General features: G+C 37.7%; 1 long non-coding RNA gene across 1 annotated transcript; it reads left to right on the top strand.

The window, feature by feature from the left end:
• The first annotated feature begins 9,484 nt into the window (after nt 1-9,484).
• LOC146402812 (uncharacterized) lies at nt 9,485-13,126 on the top strand. The gene is made up of 3 exons (XR_014808656.1): nt 9,485-9,797; nt 9,958-11,151; nt 12,661-13,126. It is a non-coding gene; the product is annotated as an uncharacterized LOC146402812 (long non-coding RNA).
• The last annotated feature ends 3,278 nt before the right edge of the window (nt 13,127-16,404 follow it).

The following is a 16,404-nucleotide window of genomic DNA, read 5'->3' on the forward strand; positions in this document are numbered from 1 at the left end:
CTGGTATTTCTTTCCTTTTAATGGCTGAGTAATATTCCATTGAGTATATATAACACATCTTCTTGATCCAATCCTCTGTCAATGGACATTTAGGCTGTTTCTATGTCTTGGCTATTGCAAATAGTGCTGCAATGAACATTGGAGTACATGTGTCTTTGTGAGTCATAGATTTCTCTGGGTAGATGCCCAGGAGTGGGATTGCTGGATCAAATGGCAGTTCTATGTTTAGTTTTCTGAGGAATCTCCATACTGCTTTCCACAGTGGTTGCACCAATTTACATTCCCACCAAGAGTGTACTAGGGTTCCTTTTTCTCCACACCCTCTCCAGCACTTATTGTTTGTAGACTTTTGGATGATGGCCATTCTGGCTGGTGTAAGGTGGTACCTCAGAGTGGTTTTGATTTGCATTTCTCTAAGAATGAGTGACGCTGAACATCTTTTCATGTGTCTCTCGGCCATCTGTATGTCTTCTTTGGAGAGGTGTCTGTTTAGATCTTCTGCACATTTTTTAATGGGGTTGTTTATTTTTTTGGTATGGAGCTGCAGAAGGTGTTTATAAATTTTGGAGATTAATCCCTTGTCAGTCGATTCACTTGCAAAGATTTTCTCCCATTCTATGGGTTGTCTTTTTGTGTTGTTTAGGGTTGTGCAGAAACTTTGAAGTTTCATTAGATCCCATTTGTTTATTTTTCTTTTTAATGTCAATGCTCTGATGGGTGGATCTGAGAAAATGTTGCTGTCATTTATGTCAGAGAGTGTTTGGCCTGTTTTCCTCTAGGAGGTTGATAGCGTCTGGTCTTGTATCTAGGTCTTTATCCATTTTGAGTTTATTTTTGTATATGGTGTTAGGGAGTGTTCTAATTTCATTCTTTTCCACATGGCTCTCCAGTTTTCCCAGCACCACTTGTTGAACAAGCTGTCCTTTCTCCATTGTATAATCTTGCCTCCTTTGTCATAGATTAGTTGGCTGTAGGTGTGTGGGTTTAATTCTGGGCTTTCCATCCTGTTCCACTGATCTATATGTCTGTCTTTGTGCCAGTACTATGCAGTTTTGATGATTGTTTCTTTGTAGTATAGTATGAAGTCCGGAAACCTGATTCCTCCAGCTCCATTTTTCTTTTTCAGGATGTCTTTGGCTATGCTGGGTTTTTTGTGCTTCCAACAAACTTTAAAATATTTTGTTCGAGTTCTGTGTAAAATGTCCTTGGTGTTTTGATAGGGATTGCATTGAATCTGTAGATTGCCTTGTGTAGTATCGTCATTTTGATAATATTAACTCTTCCAATCCATGAGCATGGTATATCTTTCCATCTATTTTTGTCATTGATTTCTTTCATTAGTGTCTTCTAGTTTTCAGAGTACATGTCTTTAGTCTATTTAGGTAGGTTTATTCCTAGGTATTTTATTCTTTTGGAAGCAATAGTAAATGGGATTGTTTCCGTAATTTCTTTTTCTGCTCTTTCATTGTTAGTGTATAGAAATACCATTGATTTCTTTGTATAAATTTTGTATCCTGCGACTTTGCCAAATTTGTGGATGAGCTCTAACATTTTTTCTGGGAGAGTCTTTAGGATTCTCTAGGTATAGAATCATGTCATCTGCAAATAGTGATAGTTTTACTTCTTCCTTTCCAATTTGGATTCTTTTTATGTCTTTTAATTCTCTGATTGCTGTGGCTAGGACTTTCAGAACTATGTTGAAGAGTAGTGGTGAGAGCAGACATCCTTGTCTTGTTCCTGATTTCAGGGGGAATTCTTTCAGCTTTTCACCATTGAGAATGATGTTTGCTGTGGATTTGTCGTATATGGCTTTTATCATGTTGAGGTAGGTTCCTGTTATGCCCACTGTCTGAAGGGTTTTTATCAGAAATCGGTGTTGGATTTTGTCAAAGGCTTTTTCCGCATCTATCTGGAGGATCATATGGTTTTTATTCTTCAGTTTGTTAATGTGGTGTATCACACTGATGGACTTGCATCCCTGGGATAAATCCCACTTGATCATGATGTTTAATCCTTTTAATGTATTGTTGGATGTTGTTTGCTAGTATTTTGTTGAGGATTTTTGCATCAATATTCATCAGTGAAGTTGGCCTGTGGTTTTCTTTTTTTGTGGTATCTTTGTCTGGTTTTGTTATCAGGGTGATGGTGGCCTCATAGAATGAGTTTGGGAGTATCCCTTCCTCTTCACTTTTTTGAAATTGTTTCAGAAGGATAGGTGTTAGCTCTTCTCTAATTGTTTGAAAGAATTCGCCTGTGAAGCCATCTGGTCCTGGACTTTTGTTTGTTGGAATTTTTTAATCACAGTTTCAATTTCAGTTCTTGTGATGGGTCCATTCATCTTTTCTATTTCATCTTGGTTTAGTCTTGGAAGATGGTGTTTTTCTAAGAATTTTTCCATTATTCTATATTTTCCATTTTATTGGCGTATAGTTGCATATAGTAGTCTCTTATGATCCTTTGTATTCTGCATTGTCCATTGTTACTTCTCCTTTTTTTCATTTCTAATTTTATTGATTTGAGTCCTCTTTTTTTGCTTGATAAGTCTGGCTAGGGGTTTATCAGTTTTGTTGATCTTTTCAAAGAACCAGCTTTTCATTTCATTTATCTTTTCTATGGTTTTCTTTCTTTCTATTTCATTGATTTCTGCTCTGATCTTTATGATATCTTTCCTTCTACTAACTTTAGATCTTGTCTGTTCTCTCTCAAATGCTTTAGGTGTAAAGATAACTTGTTTATTTGAGCTTTTTCTTGTTTCCTGAGGTGGACTGGTTTTGCTATAAACTTGCCTCTTAGAAAGGCTTTTGCTCCATCCCATAGGTTTTGGAGTGTCCTATCTTCATCGTCATTTGATGCTAGGTATTTTTTAATTTCCTCTTTGGTTTCTTCAGTGATCCATTTGTTGTTTAGTAGCATGTTGTTTAGTCTCCATGTGTTTGTGTTTTTTGCAGTTTTTTTCTTGTTGTTGATTTCCAGTCATGTAGCATGGTTGGAAAAGCTGCCTGATAGGATTTCAATTTTCTTAAAGTTACCAAGGTTGGATTTGTAGCCCAGGATATGGTCAATATTAGAGAATGTTCCATGTGCACTTGAGAAGAGTGTGTATTCTGTTGCTTTTGGATGAAATGTCCTATAAATATCTATTAAGTTCATCTGGTTTAATGCATCATTCAAGGCCTGTGTTTCCTTATTGATTTTCTGTCTGGTTGATCAGTCCACTGCTGTAAGTGGGATGTTAAAGTCCCCCACTATTATTGTGTTATTGTTGATATCTCCTTTTAAGGTTGTTTGCAGTTGCCTTATATATTGTGGTGAACCTAGGTTGGGTGTATAGTAATTTAAAATTACTATAGCTTCTTCTTGGATTGATCCTTTGATCATTATGTAATGTCCTTCCTTGTCCATTAAAATATTCTTCATTCTAATGTCTATTTTGTCTGATATGAGTATTGCTACTCCAGCTTTCTTTTGATCTCTGTTTGCATGAAACATTTTCTTCCATCCTCTCACTTTCAATTTGTATGTGTCCCTAGAAGTGAAGTGGGTCTCTTGAATACAGCATATATATGGGTCTTTTTTTTGTATCCATTCAGTCAGTCTATGTCTTTTGGTTGGGGCGTTTAGTTGGTTACCATTTAAGGTAATTATTGATATGTATGTTCTTATTTCCATTTTATTAATTGCTTTGGATTTGTTTTTGCTGCTCTTTTTTCTTTCCTTCTTCTCTTGTTCTTTTCTGCCTATAGTAGGTCCTTTAGTATTTGTTGTAAGGCTGGTTTAGTGTTGCTGAATTCTCTCAGCTTTTGCTTATCTGTGAAGGTTTTGGTTTCTCCTTCAAATCTGAATGAGAGCCTTGCTGGGTAGAGTAATCCTTTTTTTTGGTCTTTCTAGAGCTGCACCTGCAGCATATGGAGGTTCCCAGGCTATGGATCTAATCGGAGCTGTAACCACCAACCTACACCACAGCTCATGGCAACGCCAGATCCTTAAACACTGAGCAAGGCCAGGGATCAAACCTGAAACCTCACGGATCCTGGTCTCCTGGTCGGATTCGTTAAACACTGAGCCACGATGGGAACTCCTGGGTAAAGTAATCTTGTTTGGAGTTTTTTTTTCCTTTCATCACGTTAAGTATATCATGCCACTCCCTTCTGGCCTGCAGTGTCTGTTGAAAATTCTGCTGATAGCCTTATCGGGGTTCCCTTGTGTGTTATTTGTTTCTTTTCCCTAGCTGCTTTCAAGATTTTCTCTTTGTCTTTAATTTTGGTTAATTTGATTAATATGTGTCTCGGGGTGTTCCTCCTTGGGTTTATTTTATATGGTACTCATTGTGCTTCCTGGATTTGAGTGAGTGATTCCTTCCCCATGTTAGGGAAATTTTCAGCTATTATTTCTTGGAATATTTTTCCTGTTTCCTTCTCTCTTTCTTCTCCTTCTGGAACCCCATAATATGGATGTTGGTGCATTTAATGTTGTCCCAGAGTTCTCTGAGACTCTCTTCATTTGTTTTCAATCTTTTTTCTCTTTTCTGTTCTGCATCTGTAATTTCCACTAATCTGTCCTCCACCTCGCTTATTCATTCTTCTGCCCCCTATATTCTGCTGTTGGCTGCTTTTAGTGAATTTTTTATTTCAGTTATTGTATTTTGCATCTCTTCTTGTTTAAGTTTTATATCTTGTATCTCTTTGGTCAGTGTTTCCTGTAAGTTATCCATCTTTGCCTCCAGTTTATTTCCAATGTCTTGCATCATCTTCAGCATCAACAGTCTAAAGTCTTTTTCCTGGAGGCTGAGAATCTCCTCATGGCTTAGCTGTTTTTCTTGAGTTTTTTCCTTTCTTCCTTATCTGAGTTATAGTCCTCTGTCTTTTCATTTTTATAGGTTTTTGGTGTGGTGACCTTTTTTCAGGTAATAGAGTTGTAGCCTCTCTTACTTCTGATATCTGCCCCTCTTGTGGCTGAAGTTGGTATGGGGGGCTTGCTGTAGGCTTCCTGATGGGAGGGGCTGATGCCTGCCCACTGGTAGGTGAAGCCAATTCTAATCCCTCTGGTGGGTGGGGCTTTGTCTCTGGATGGGATTAGAGGCAGCTGTGTGCCTGAGGGGTCTTTAGGCAGCCTGTTTACTGAGGGGTGGGGCTGTGATCCCACCTGGGTTGTTGTTTGCCCTGGGGCTTCTCAGCAGCTTACTGATGGGTGGGGCCAGGTATTCCCAAAATGGCCACCTCCAGAGAAAGGCACGGCTGCTGAATATTCCTGAGAGTTTTGCTTTCAATGTCCTTCCCTCACAACAAGCCACGTTCACCCCTGTTTTCTCAGGATGTCCTCCAAGAACTGCAGTCAGGTTTGACCCAGATTCCCATGGAGACTTTGCTTTGCCCTGGGACCCAGTGCACGTGAAAGTCTGTGTGTGCCTTTTAAGAATGGGGTCTCCATTTCCCCCAGTCCTGTGGAGCTCCTATGCACAAGCCCCACTGGCCTTCAATGCCAGATTCTCTGGGGCTCTTTCTCCCCATGCCAGCCCCACACGTGAGAGTTTGATGTGGGGCTCAGAACTCTCACTCCCATAGGCGAGTCTCTGTGAACCAGTTAGTTTACAGTCTGTGGAGCTTCCCGCCCAGGAAGTATGGGGTTGTTTATATCATGAAATTGCCCCTCCTACCTCTTGATGTGTCCTCCTCTTTTTCTTCTGGAGTAGGATATCTTTTTTAAGGTTTCTGGTCCACTTGAGGGAAGAGTGCTCAGTCTTTAGTTGTGAATTTTGTTGTTTTTAGGAGAGAAACTGAGCTCCAGTCCTTCTATTCCACCATCTTAATCCCTTCTCTCATAGTATCTTGTGTTTGCACTTTAATGGATGTAATTCCTTTCATTTTCTCTTTCAGCATTGAAATTATATTTGTTTATGAAATTTTGCCATACTGTTCTATAACAATAACTTCATCTGGAGTTTATTCTGTTGATTTTATGCTTTGTCAACTCTTAGTACGAGGATTACTTTATGTTTACATATTACTATTGTAGATTTGCTTTGGTTCCATCTCTCTTTCCTTCTCACCTCTCTCTCCCTATCTCTCCCTCTCCATTTTCAGTAATCTGCCACAATGTAGAGGTTTTGTGATTGCCTCTAATTTGTCCAAGAGCTCTAGTTAAGTACTGTGTCTTAACAAGGCAGTCTTGATCTCTGGTCCCATGGAGATATCAGAGTTACCACCTACCTATGCAGACCCAGCTAATAGATTTATTTAATTCCTGGCCATGAGCCAAAGCTATAAACTTAGAAATGCTTGGGAGAATTTCTCTCAACTTCCTTTCTTTCATGAGTAAGGGAGCCCAATGAAGTTACAAACATTAGGCTCAAGGCACTCTCCCAACTTGTTTGAAAAGTTTTTCTTCCCCTTTACCCATAAGGCTTGCCACTTTTTTCACACACACTGGAACCCAGAAATCTATCCTCAAGTACTGAATACTCCTGGTTCACAGTGATATTTATGTTACTATTAAACTAAACTATCATTTAAAAATATTGTTAGTCATTCCATATGTTTGAGGCACATAGTATTTACTGAAAAGTGAATTCATGCTGTCATTTCTATTGAAAGATCCTAATTTTCAGTTGTTACTGTTAATACGCTTCACACTTAATTATGGTTAGTGACCAAGGTGTCATTAGATACATAAGAACTTAATGGAAGAAAAATAGTTATCTGATGGAGACAGGTAAAGTAGGGAACAGACAAAAATTAAAAAAAATTAAAATATTTAAAAATAGTAATTTCTTGATTAAAAAATAAAAATACCACTTTCATAATTATATTGTTACAGAAAGAACAAAAATCCTATTTAAATTCTAATATTTAAAATTTTTCTAAAAATAATATTTTTTTTGAGGGATCAAGTAAAGTTAGAAGATAAAGTCAAATTTTTCAAAATGTGAAGGAAAAAAAAAGTGGAGGAGTTCCCATTGTAACTCATTTGTGTTGAACCTTACTAGTATTCATGAGGATGTGGTTTTAATCCCTGGTAGTGCTTCAGTGGGTTAAAGGATCTGGTATTGCCCTGAATTTTAGTGTAGGTCACAGACATGGCTTGGATCTGGTGTTGCTGTGGCTATGGCTGGCAGTTGCAGCTCTGATTTGACCCCTAGTCTGGGAACTTCTATGCACCCTTGTCGCAGTGCTAAAAGAAGAAAGAAAGACAAAAACAATTAAAACTATAAGAGAAAAAAGACTAACATAATAAATACAGGACCTAAACAACTGATATAGATTACAGAGCAAGCATAAGAAATGATTATGTTAGATAATTTTTTAAATTTTAATTTAAGATGAATGCCAGTCTTTTGGTCAGAATACTGAAAATGAATATATCCTCTGAAGACAAATTATTATGATATTTCAGAACAGGGAGTGTTGATGGAATTCCTAGTCAAACAAAAGTAGTGTTTTTTTGTGGATTTTACTTTCAAAATAGTAAGAATGAATGTTAAATCTGAATATCTTCAAAACTCTTAGAAAACATTATTTTCAAACCTAGAATTCAGTAGCCAATCCAACTATCCATTGACTGTGAGGACAAAATAAAGACAACAAAGGCTCCAGAAAATTTATCTACCCATCACCCTTTTGTGAGTAGCAATTGATGATGTCCTCTAGAAATATGTAGTTAGCCATCAAAGACAGATTAAGACAATATACAGAAAAGAATGTAATCATAGAGGAGAGTATTTAAGAGAATTTTTGGACTATAATGAAAAAATATGTTAGAGGGTTCAAGTCTAGATTTTAGTAAGAAGATAGAACAGTCTGGTAGGAAAATCCTCGGGGAATACAAAGAAATAACAGAATATATTATATGGTAGACTATTCGCAATAGTGTGGGGTTTGTGTTTACTGGATACAGCAAGCAAGAAAAAGAAAGGCAAATAGGAAAATAATGGAAAACAAACTGGTGTAAAGAAAGGGAATGCAGTAACAATACATTATTTGACTCAGCACTGAAGAGTTCTTTTATACTTAAAATATTAATATAAATATCATTTCATCTAATTAGATGATTTACTATCATGGATGTATGTGGGAGGTTACAGGCAGACATTGTATGAGGGATACTATCTAAAATCAATAAAGGCATTCCCTTTGTGGCTCAGCAGTTAACGAATCCAAGCAGGATCCATGAGGATGTAGGTTCAGTCCCTGCCCTTGCTCACTGGGTTAAGGATCCAGCAAGACTGTGAGCTGTGGTATAAGTCACTGATGTAGCTCTGATCCCCTGTTTCTGGGCTCTGGAGTAGGCAGGCAGCTGTAGCTCCAATTCTACCCCTAGCCTGGGAACATCCTAATGCCACATGTGTGGCCCTAAAAAAGGAAAAACTAAAATAAAATAAAATAAACAAAAAGCCAAGTCATACCTCCAGCTTACCACTCACCAGCTAAAAGCACTTGTAAAAGTTTATACTCTTGGTAGCTTGTTTTCTGACTTGCTTAGTGGTATTAAAAATATGTTAGTTAAATATTTCCTGAGACTTTTGCTAACATCTGGAGAGAAGATAAAGGAAGCGATATTGAATAACAATCTATACAGCATCTAGATGCTGAGAACTAAGGACATCTTATAACAAGTCTTATGGTCCTTCCTGCAATAGCAAGTTTGGTCTTCAAAACTCAGTGAAATTTTTAAGTTTGTAAAGATGGTTACATTTAACCCAACTCCCAACATGGTAGGCTCAATAAAATAAGGGAGGTAGGGAGTTAAATATGGTGATTCTGGCTACAGGAGTGAGATTAAATGATGTTACCACATAAAGAATTTCATAAGAGGGTTTCTGTCCCTGGGCCCTATATCTGCTGAATATACACTGCTGTCTTCAGATTTATTGACAAAGTAACAGACAAAGGTGAGCTGTAGACAAATCTAATAAAAGTTGGACAGCCCTGTGCACAGAGAGCTCCCACTGCAGGCCAGCAAAATGAATTATATCTCTCTGTGTGTATGTGTGTGTGCTGTATAAACAAACTTTACCCAAAATAACTCTCCAAAATCTGTTCATCTACTGACTTTCCCCCTCACCATCGGGAAATGAGAATTGAAAATATTTAAATACTGGCAGAGGGATGGGATCTGGGCGGCAAACCAATATTCTCCATTAAAGTCCGAGATTTAAAGATCCATTTATCAAAACCTTTGGTGTGTGCCCAAGTCTTCCTGAATTAATGCATGCATGCATATGAAAATCAATGTTTCCTGCCCATATAAACACTGCAGCTCTGAATCAATCTCTCAAAGCCGAAGAGGGTTAAATATTTAAACAAGCTATGTATTGAAATACATTTTTAATGCCGTGAAGTCATTCTGATGAAAGATTACTCAGGAGCCTTCATTACTGAGTGTAGAGAGTAATGTGGTATTATCGGAACAGATGGCCCATCTGTCTGTGGGCTTCGGCCCCCCTCAGGGTAGATTCAAATACTACTCCTAGAGTCAGCTGTTGGTAGCCAGTGGCCTGAATGGATGGCTGCCTGCGCGGCACACATCCCTACATGACAGCCATGCTGGCTGCTGTCTCCAGCAACGTTTCCTTAAGGAGTCAAATGCTGATTTGATTTGATTTGATTTGATTTGATTTCTTTGTGTGCACTTCATGCTTCTGCTGCTTGTTTCCAGCAGAAGCTGTTGTTCAGGAATCCGGAGTGGACGAGCTGACCATTCCGCTGCTTGTTGTCTGATTACTGCTGGGATCCTCTCTAAAGTCTGCATGGAGTGAGATTTGGGCTACCTGTTTTGTTACCTGTTTCTGATGAGGCTTTATAGTGAGTAGAAAGGCAACTTCATTGTTCTTAAATTGAAAAGTCCCCAGCTATCATGCTTATTCCCTGATTACTAGCTGCATGGCTTTGGAAACTTGCATAATTGCTCTGACCCCAGATATTTTTATATCTGATAACTTGCTTATATTTCTTTCTTTTATAGCTTTCTCTGACTAGATTTTAAGTCATGTGATTATAGAAAAGAATCACGGAGAGAATATTCACGGCAGAAAGAGGACTGGATTCAGAGCCAGGAAGAAGGATATGGTCTCCAAACATCCGTTCAAATTCCTTTGCCTCACTGGATCTGTTTTGTTGTTTGAAAAAATAAGATAAAAATTCCTGTTATAACTACCTTTATTTAATATGTTGAGAATCTATTAAATATTGAAAAAATCTATTTAAAATGATACATTTCCAATTGTGAGAATGAGAGATAAGAAAATGCTGAAGGTTCTGACACTGTGAGGGAGAGAGATCTGAGGTGGCCAGAGCACCTGGTACATTTCAGAGCATACGGGTAATTTGTAAATTAAACTCTGTTCTGTCCCATCTAAGTCAGATTAGTTAAGTGACTCTGTTCATCATTGTTCTCCAAGCCCTGTTGTGGGATAGAATATGTCACCAAAAGCAATCATCTTGGGCCAAATTTATTTGATTACAAATCAGGTCAAGACTAGAAGCTACATGGGCTACCAGGAGACCATAAATGATGAGCACATATTGTGATTTTTTTTTTTTTTTTGTCTTTTAGGGCTGCACCTGCAGCATATAGAAGTTCCCAGGCTAGGGGTCTAATCAGAAGTATAGCTGCTGGCCTGCACCACAGCACAGAAACACCAGATACAAGCCATGTCTGCAAACTACACCACAGCTAATGGCCATGCCAGATCCTTAACCCATGGAGTGAGGCCAGGGATGGAACCCACATCCTCATGGGTAATAGCTGGGTTCGTTACCACTGGACCACAATGGGAACTCCATATTGTGGTTTTGCATTTGTATGATAAAGGTAAATGTGATGATTGGTGGAAATCATCACTTCCATGAGCCAAATATCGACCCAATTAGACATTTTTGAGGTTTTTTTATCTGCTATTGGTGACAGGTATTCGGTAAAGAATAACAAACTTCTGGGAAAGAAAATAAAGAACACACACTCTTCTAAGTATCCATAATTTTCTGTAGGAAGCATGAAAAGGGAAAAGTTGGAAAGGATTTAAAAGAACACTTGGCAGCTTTAATATAGCCTTCTTGTTACAACCCCACTAATTCGACAAGGATCAAATCATCAACTCTAAGAGGAATTGGAGCCAGACCTTTTGAGTCACAGACTGATAGCTGCCATTTTCATTAGGTAAAGCCTGTCATTCCCTCTGCTTGCTTATTAGCTGTGGAAGCTGATGGCTATATATATACATCAGGGGCAGACAGGTGCCAAGCCCTGAAGCCCTGCACTAGTTTGGCATGTTCAGGGTCTCTTGTTTCATTATTTCTTTTTCCTACAGACTAACTTGTTTCTACATCCCACTTATTAATTTCCCTTCCACCCAGAGGCATTACAGCTGTACCATAGGCATCCAACAATATGTCCCTACTGGCAATGTCACCAATTCATCCCTGCCCCTTGTGACTCATGATTGAACAAATTGCTTCCTGGTCAAGTCATATGATTCCTTCTGAAATTATAATAGTTAAGGGGCATGCATGAATTTGATATCTGGAGATCAAGCCATGGAGCTAATGCGTGAATCCTATGGAATATTCCGCGTGATTTCTGCCTCTTTCATTTTGTTTTCTCAATTTATTCCCCTGGAATATCTATATACCTCTCCTTTGGGATATTTAATATTTTTCCCACACTCTCTGTCACTAAAAAAACTTTGTGGTTTCCATGAATCATCTCTTAACCAAATAGCTTGGTATGTTTTTTGGCTCATCTGAACTATGATACCACACACTCTTTGAAATACTCCTTCCTCAAATAAAACACAGTGTCACACTGTTATTGAGGTGTTGGTGATGTACCAGTGAATTATCCATGGTCCTTATCTTCTGCCACCTAACTGGCCTGGTGTGACTTAGAGAAAATGACTAATCTCTCTCACCTACCATGGGAATAATGCCTCTTCCACAAATTGTGAGGACAAAGTATGAATGTGTGTGAAATTCTTCGTTAAATTTTAAAGTCCTGTGTAAACATGAAGTATTGATTTTATTATGCCTACTTCCAATCATATTAGCTCTCAATCAATTGTATTAATATATATAAAGATCAAGATATTTTTGTTGGTTTTAGCAGAGTGATTTGCACATAAACATTGAATTGATTGATTCATTTTTGCCTTCAGATTTATGATCCAATGTCTAATAATATTTCAAAATCCTGGCAGTCCATGACTAAGGTTTTGAGTTTCCTTTCTCCTTGGTCTTTCTAAGTTCAAATAGAGTTGGTTTCTATCTATATGACATTGTGGTCACTCAAACATGGAGGGTATATGGGGCTGGGGTGAGGGGCTATTTTCTCCATATAATCTAATTATACTTTCCTCATAACTTTCCACTTTAGCAAAGGCATCTTGGCTAGCTGTTCTTCACCAACTTTTTATTTGATTTAACTGATTTTAAAGTTTTCTGGCTTTATTTTGGTGTTAGAACTTTTAGCAAAAGTCTTTCAGACACAAATGATGAAGTATAACAAAAGTGAGCATTAAAATTTGAATGTGTCATTTTTATTTCTAAAAAAGTATAGTCATGTATTTTTCTCTATAACATTTTAAGCATGATCAGAATATATTTTATAAGTGAGGAATCCATGTAAATTATCTCTAAAATAATCATGTTTATACTTTTTTTCTCTTTACAGCAACAAGTCCACTTTATTTGAAAAAGCAGTTATAAAATCAGTTTTGCATATCACCTCTTCAAATTAACCTACCCTGAGAAAGAGGACTGATATGACTTACCAGATATCTGTGTGATGAAAAACAAAAGAGTAGAGTGACTCTCTCACCCCAAACCACAGAACACACTGCCATCACATATTCAGGCGAAATCAAGACTTGAAAATGTATTCAAGGCAGCTGCTGAGGGAGGAAATCTGAATGAATTGCTTGTGGAAGACACTACACATCATGTCATCTTGGAAGACATTCATTGTAAGACATAAGAGAAAATTAATTTTATAAATGAAAAACAAAGAAATGAACAATATTGGGGAACAGTTTTATTTTCAATTTGTTTTAATTGGAAGAATTATTTTAAACTTCTTTAGTCTTAGATTTTTGTGAAAAACTCTTTCGTATATACATAAAAAGAAAACCTGGTCCTCAGCTTCTCTAACTGACTTTTCCATTACTTCTCTACTTGGATATGGGTGCTCAAGTATTTGCACACAATACTGTCTTCTGAGCTAGGAAGAGAATTGAAGAGTCAGCGTTCCTTAAAAGGGTGCTCTGCTGTTAGTATTGCCTGCAGTTTTTTTGTTTGTTTGTTTGTTTTTGAAAGTGCTATAACTCACTCTGCAAGTTATAACATTTGTGTTCACTGAGGGATGACTGCTAAGATAGCCATCTGATGGATAGTAACTGATGTTATTTTGTGGTCTCAGAAGTATAAAATATGGTGAGACAAATTCATTTTAGTGGTCTATGAATATATGGAGATAGGAAAGGAATCTGAGTCAGAAATTAGAAAGTGGCATAAAACCAAGAATCCAGCAAACATAGCAAACAAGTGGAGGTCATTCCTGGGGTAGTTGTGGGATTGGAGATGACTTCTCTGTGCTCACTGGGGCTGATAGAGTGCTGAATATGGAAGAGTAAACTGTAAATGACTAGCTGCATATAAGAACCTCAGACCAGGTCTATTTCATTGACTAGAGACTGGACCTGCACAATTCCAAAATGGTTACTCACAAAATAATTAATACAATACTATTTAGAGGTGACAAATCCAAATTAGGCCTCAGGCATCCTGAATGTCAATCATGCTTCTAACATTAATTTGTGAGACTTGACTTCACTCATGGTTATTTTTATCATCTGAAAGTGGCAAGGATCCTACTTGCCTCCCTTTCCTCTGTCTACTGATTACTATGGGCTTCCAAAGACCGTTACTTAATGGCGTCTACATACAAGGTAACTGGGTGAATCTAAACTCAACTGGCTTTAACCATGATTCTGTGGCAGAGGGTCCTCATATTACACATGAGGAACCTAAGACTTAAGTCTGTTGAGTTACCTGGTCTAGTTCAACTCACCAGTAAATAGCAAAGATGGGATTAAAATACAGACCTCCTGAATCAAGGCCAATTTTCTTTTACTATATCATGTAAGAATGATTGAGAGATCTTCAAACAAAATGAAGGGCTACAGGAGAATAATGTGTTAACAGCATAGTCACTTCCTCCATGGAAAACTTTCTATCTCAAATATTTTAATTAAAGTCTTGTTTCTTTTCTAGATGAGGAGATGCATAAATTTGGCTTTCTGAAGAACCTTATTCTAGGCTTTAGATTTTTTTTCATTGTCTCCCTCACTTCCACCACCATCACAACCAAACTCAGATGCTGATTGTTTTCTAAGAAACTGACTGAATAAGAATCAAATTGCAAGTCCATCCCAAACAATGCCATATTAAAGAACACCTACAAAAGATACATATACAAACAATCCAGAGTGTATAAATAAACAAAGAACTTTTATCATAAATTTGGCATTGCATTTTGTGATTTTATATTTGCCAGTTCATACAATGGCCATCATGCTGATGCTTGCCTAGGTTACTCAATTTACCCAAATTCACACAGATAGGTTTTTATTTTACTACTTATGCCATTTTTGCCAAGTGGTTCTTTTCAAATGTGGTGGAAATCAGGGACATTCAAATTCAAATTCCTGTAGTCATATTGAAAGTACCTAGGATTTTCCTTAAAAGGGAATGCACAGGAATTTCAAGATGGCAGAGAGTCAAGAAGACTTTATAATCTATTGATTTCTTTACTCGTAAGGGACACTAGCTGTACTTTTGATTGTTTGCTTGTTTTTCTGATTGTCTGACCATCTTCCCAAGGACAGAATTCTGAGTAAACAAATTTCAAACAAAACAAGCAGCAACAAGAAGAACATCTGCACAGATACAAACTCATTTGTAAGAATTGCAAGGGAGGAATCTGGAGTGTGGAGGCTAGTCTCCTTTGAAACTATTCTTTAATAACAGGAGAGAGAGTCCTTGTCTCTCTTATTTACATAGAGCCTCCTTTCCATTTTATGTGGTTTCCCCAGTTCCAGAGAAAGCTGTGTATCACACCCTAAGCCACCCTATGCAGATCACCCTCTTTAAACAGTTGCTGAGATTATTCACCAAATTTCCCACAGAATAAATCAATGCTCTTATGAAGAGTCAACACCCTGCCTAGTTTATTAACCCCAACTGTTTGCACAGAATTGGTCTAGGTCCTTTGAAGAGTCCAATGAACATACAATTCATGATATTTGACCTCAATAGTATTATGTCTATACAGAGAGGCTAGATAAAACATGTGACATCTAATGTAAACCAAGTCTAGACTCTAGTTCTGGCTTGAAAGCTGAAGGGTGAGTAAGGACAAAATGACCACAGAAAGAGAAAAATGGGTTCCTAACAGAAGTGAGAATTGACCTGAATTCTCAGATTCTTGTTTTGAATAAATTGGAAAGTTTGTTTGTAAAGAGTGACCCCAAAGTTAAATTACCAGTATTTCCTCAATCATTTTAGGAATTCTTATCTTCTCCAATTTTTCCACATTCTTCTCATGCTCCTTTCCTTTCTAATGCCGTATCTTCTTCCTCTCTCCTTCTACTTCCTGACTTTTTTGTACTTCTTTCACTCCATATTTTCCTTATCTTCAGGGCCTTTGACAAATTGTATCCCCCTATAACTTGTCTTTCTCATGGTCATTTTGTCACCCTTTTCTTATATCCCTCATCTTCTTTGATGCTGCATTGGCAGCAGTGAAATCTGATATGCATCAATAGAGACTCGGGGGTTCAGGGAGAAAATCCTGGGAATCTGATGTTTGAGTTGCCAAACACCAAAGAACTTTATGGATCCTCTGCCCAAATTGTGTAAGGGGAACCCGTGACATAGAAGGGCAATGCCTAGAGGATGGAGATGTAAAAAGTGGAGGTAGGAGCACAAAGGAGTAAATTGATATTAGCTAATCTCAACTTTCACCTTGAGCTCATGCTCAGTTATTTTAAGAAAAGAAGAAAAGAATCTCCTGCATATTGATTACCTACTATGTGCCAAGACTTGTCCTGGGCACTTTCAAACATTTAATTCTCCCAAGAGCCATGAAGGTGGATATTAGTATCACACAAATATAGATGGGGAAACTGAAGCTCAGACAGTTTAAGTCTATCACCCAAGGTCATGCAGCTGACAACAAAAAAGATTTGATTCTGCCTCTTTGCCACTATTCTAATATGAATTTGATTCCTACCTTCTTTCTTGCAAAGACCACTGCCACCAGACTACCGGCAAAGAGAGCAATCCTAACAGCTGTCTCAGTCTTATAGTAAAGCTTTGATGTCCCTTTGTTGTTTAAGGCAGGACCTTGGGTGCCATG

Source organism: Sus scrofa, chromosome 6 (genome assembly GCF_054392235.1).
Source record: "Sus scrofa isolate SSC_HxYL_T2T_F1_AM1 chromosome 6, Sscrofa_HxYL_maternal_Yorkshire_Landrace_v2.0, whole genome shotgun sequence".
Lineage (NCBI taxonomy): Eukaryota > Metazoa > Chordata > Mammalia > Artiodactyla > Suidae > Sus > Sus scrofa.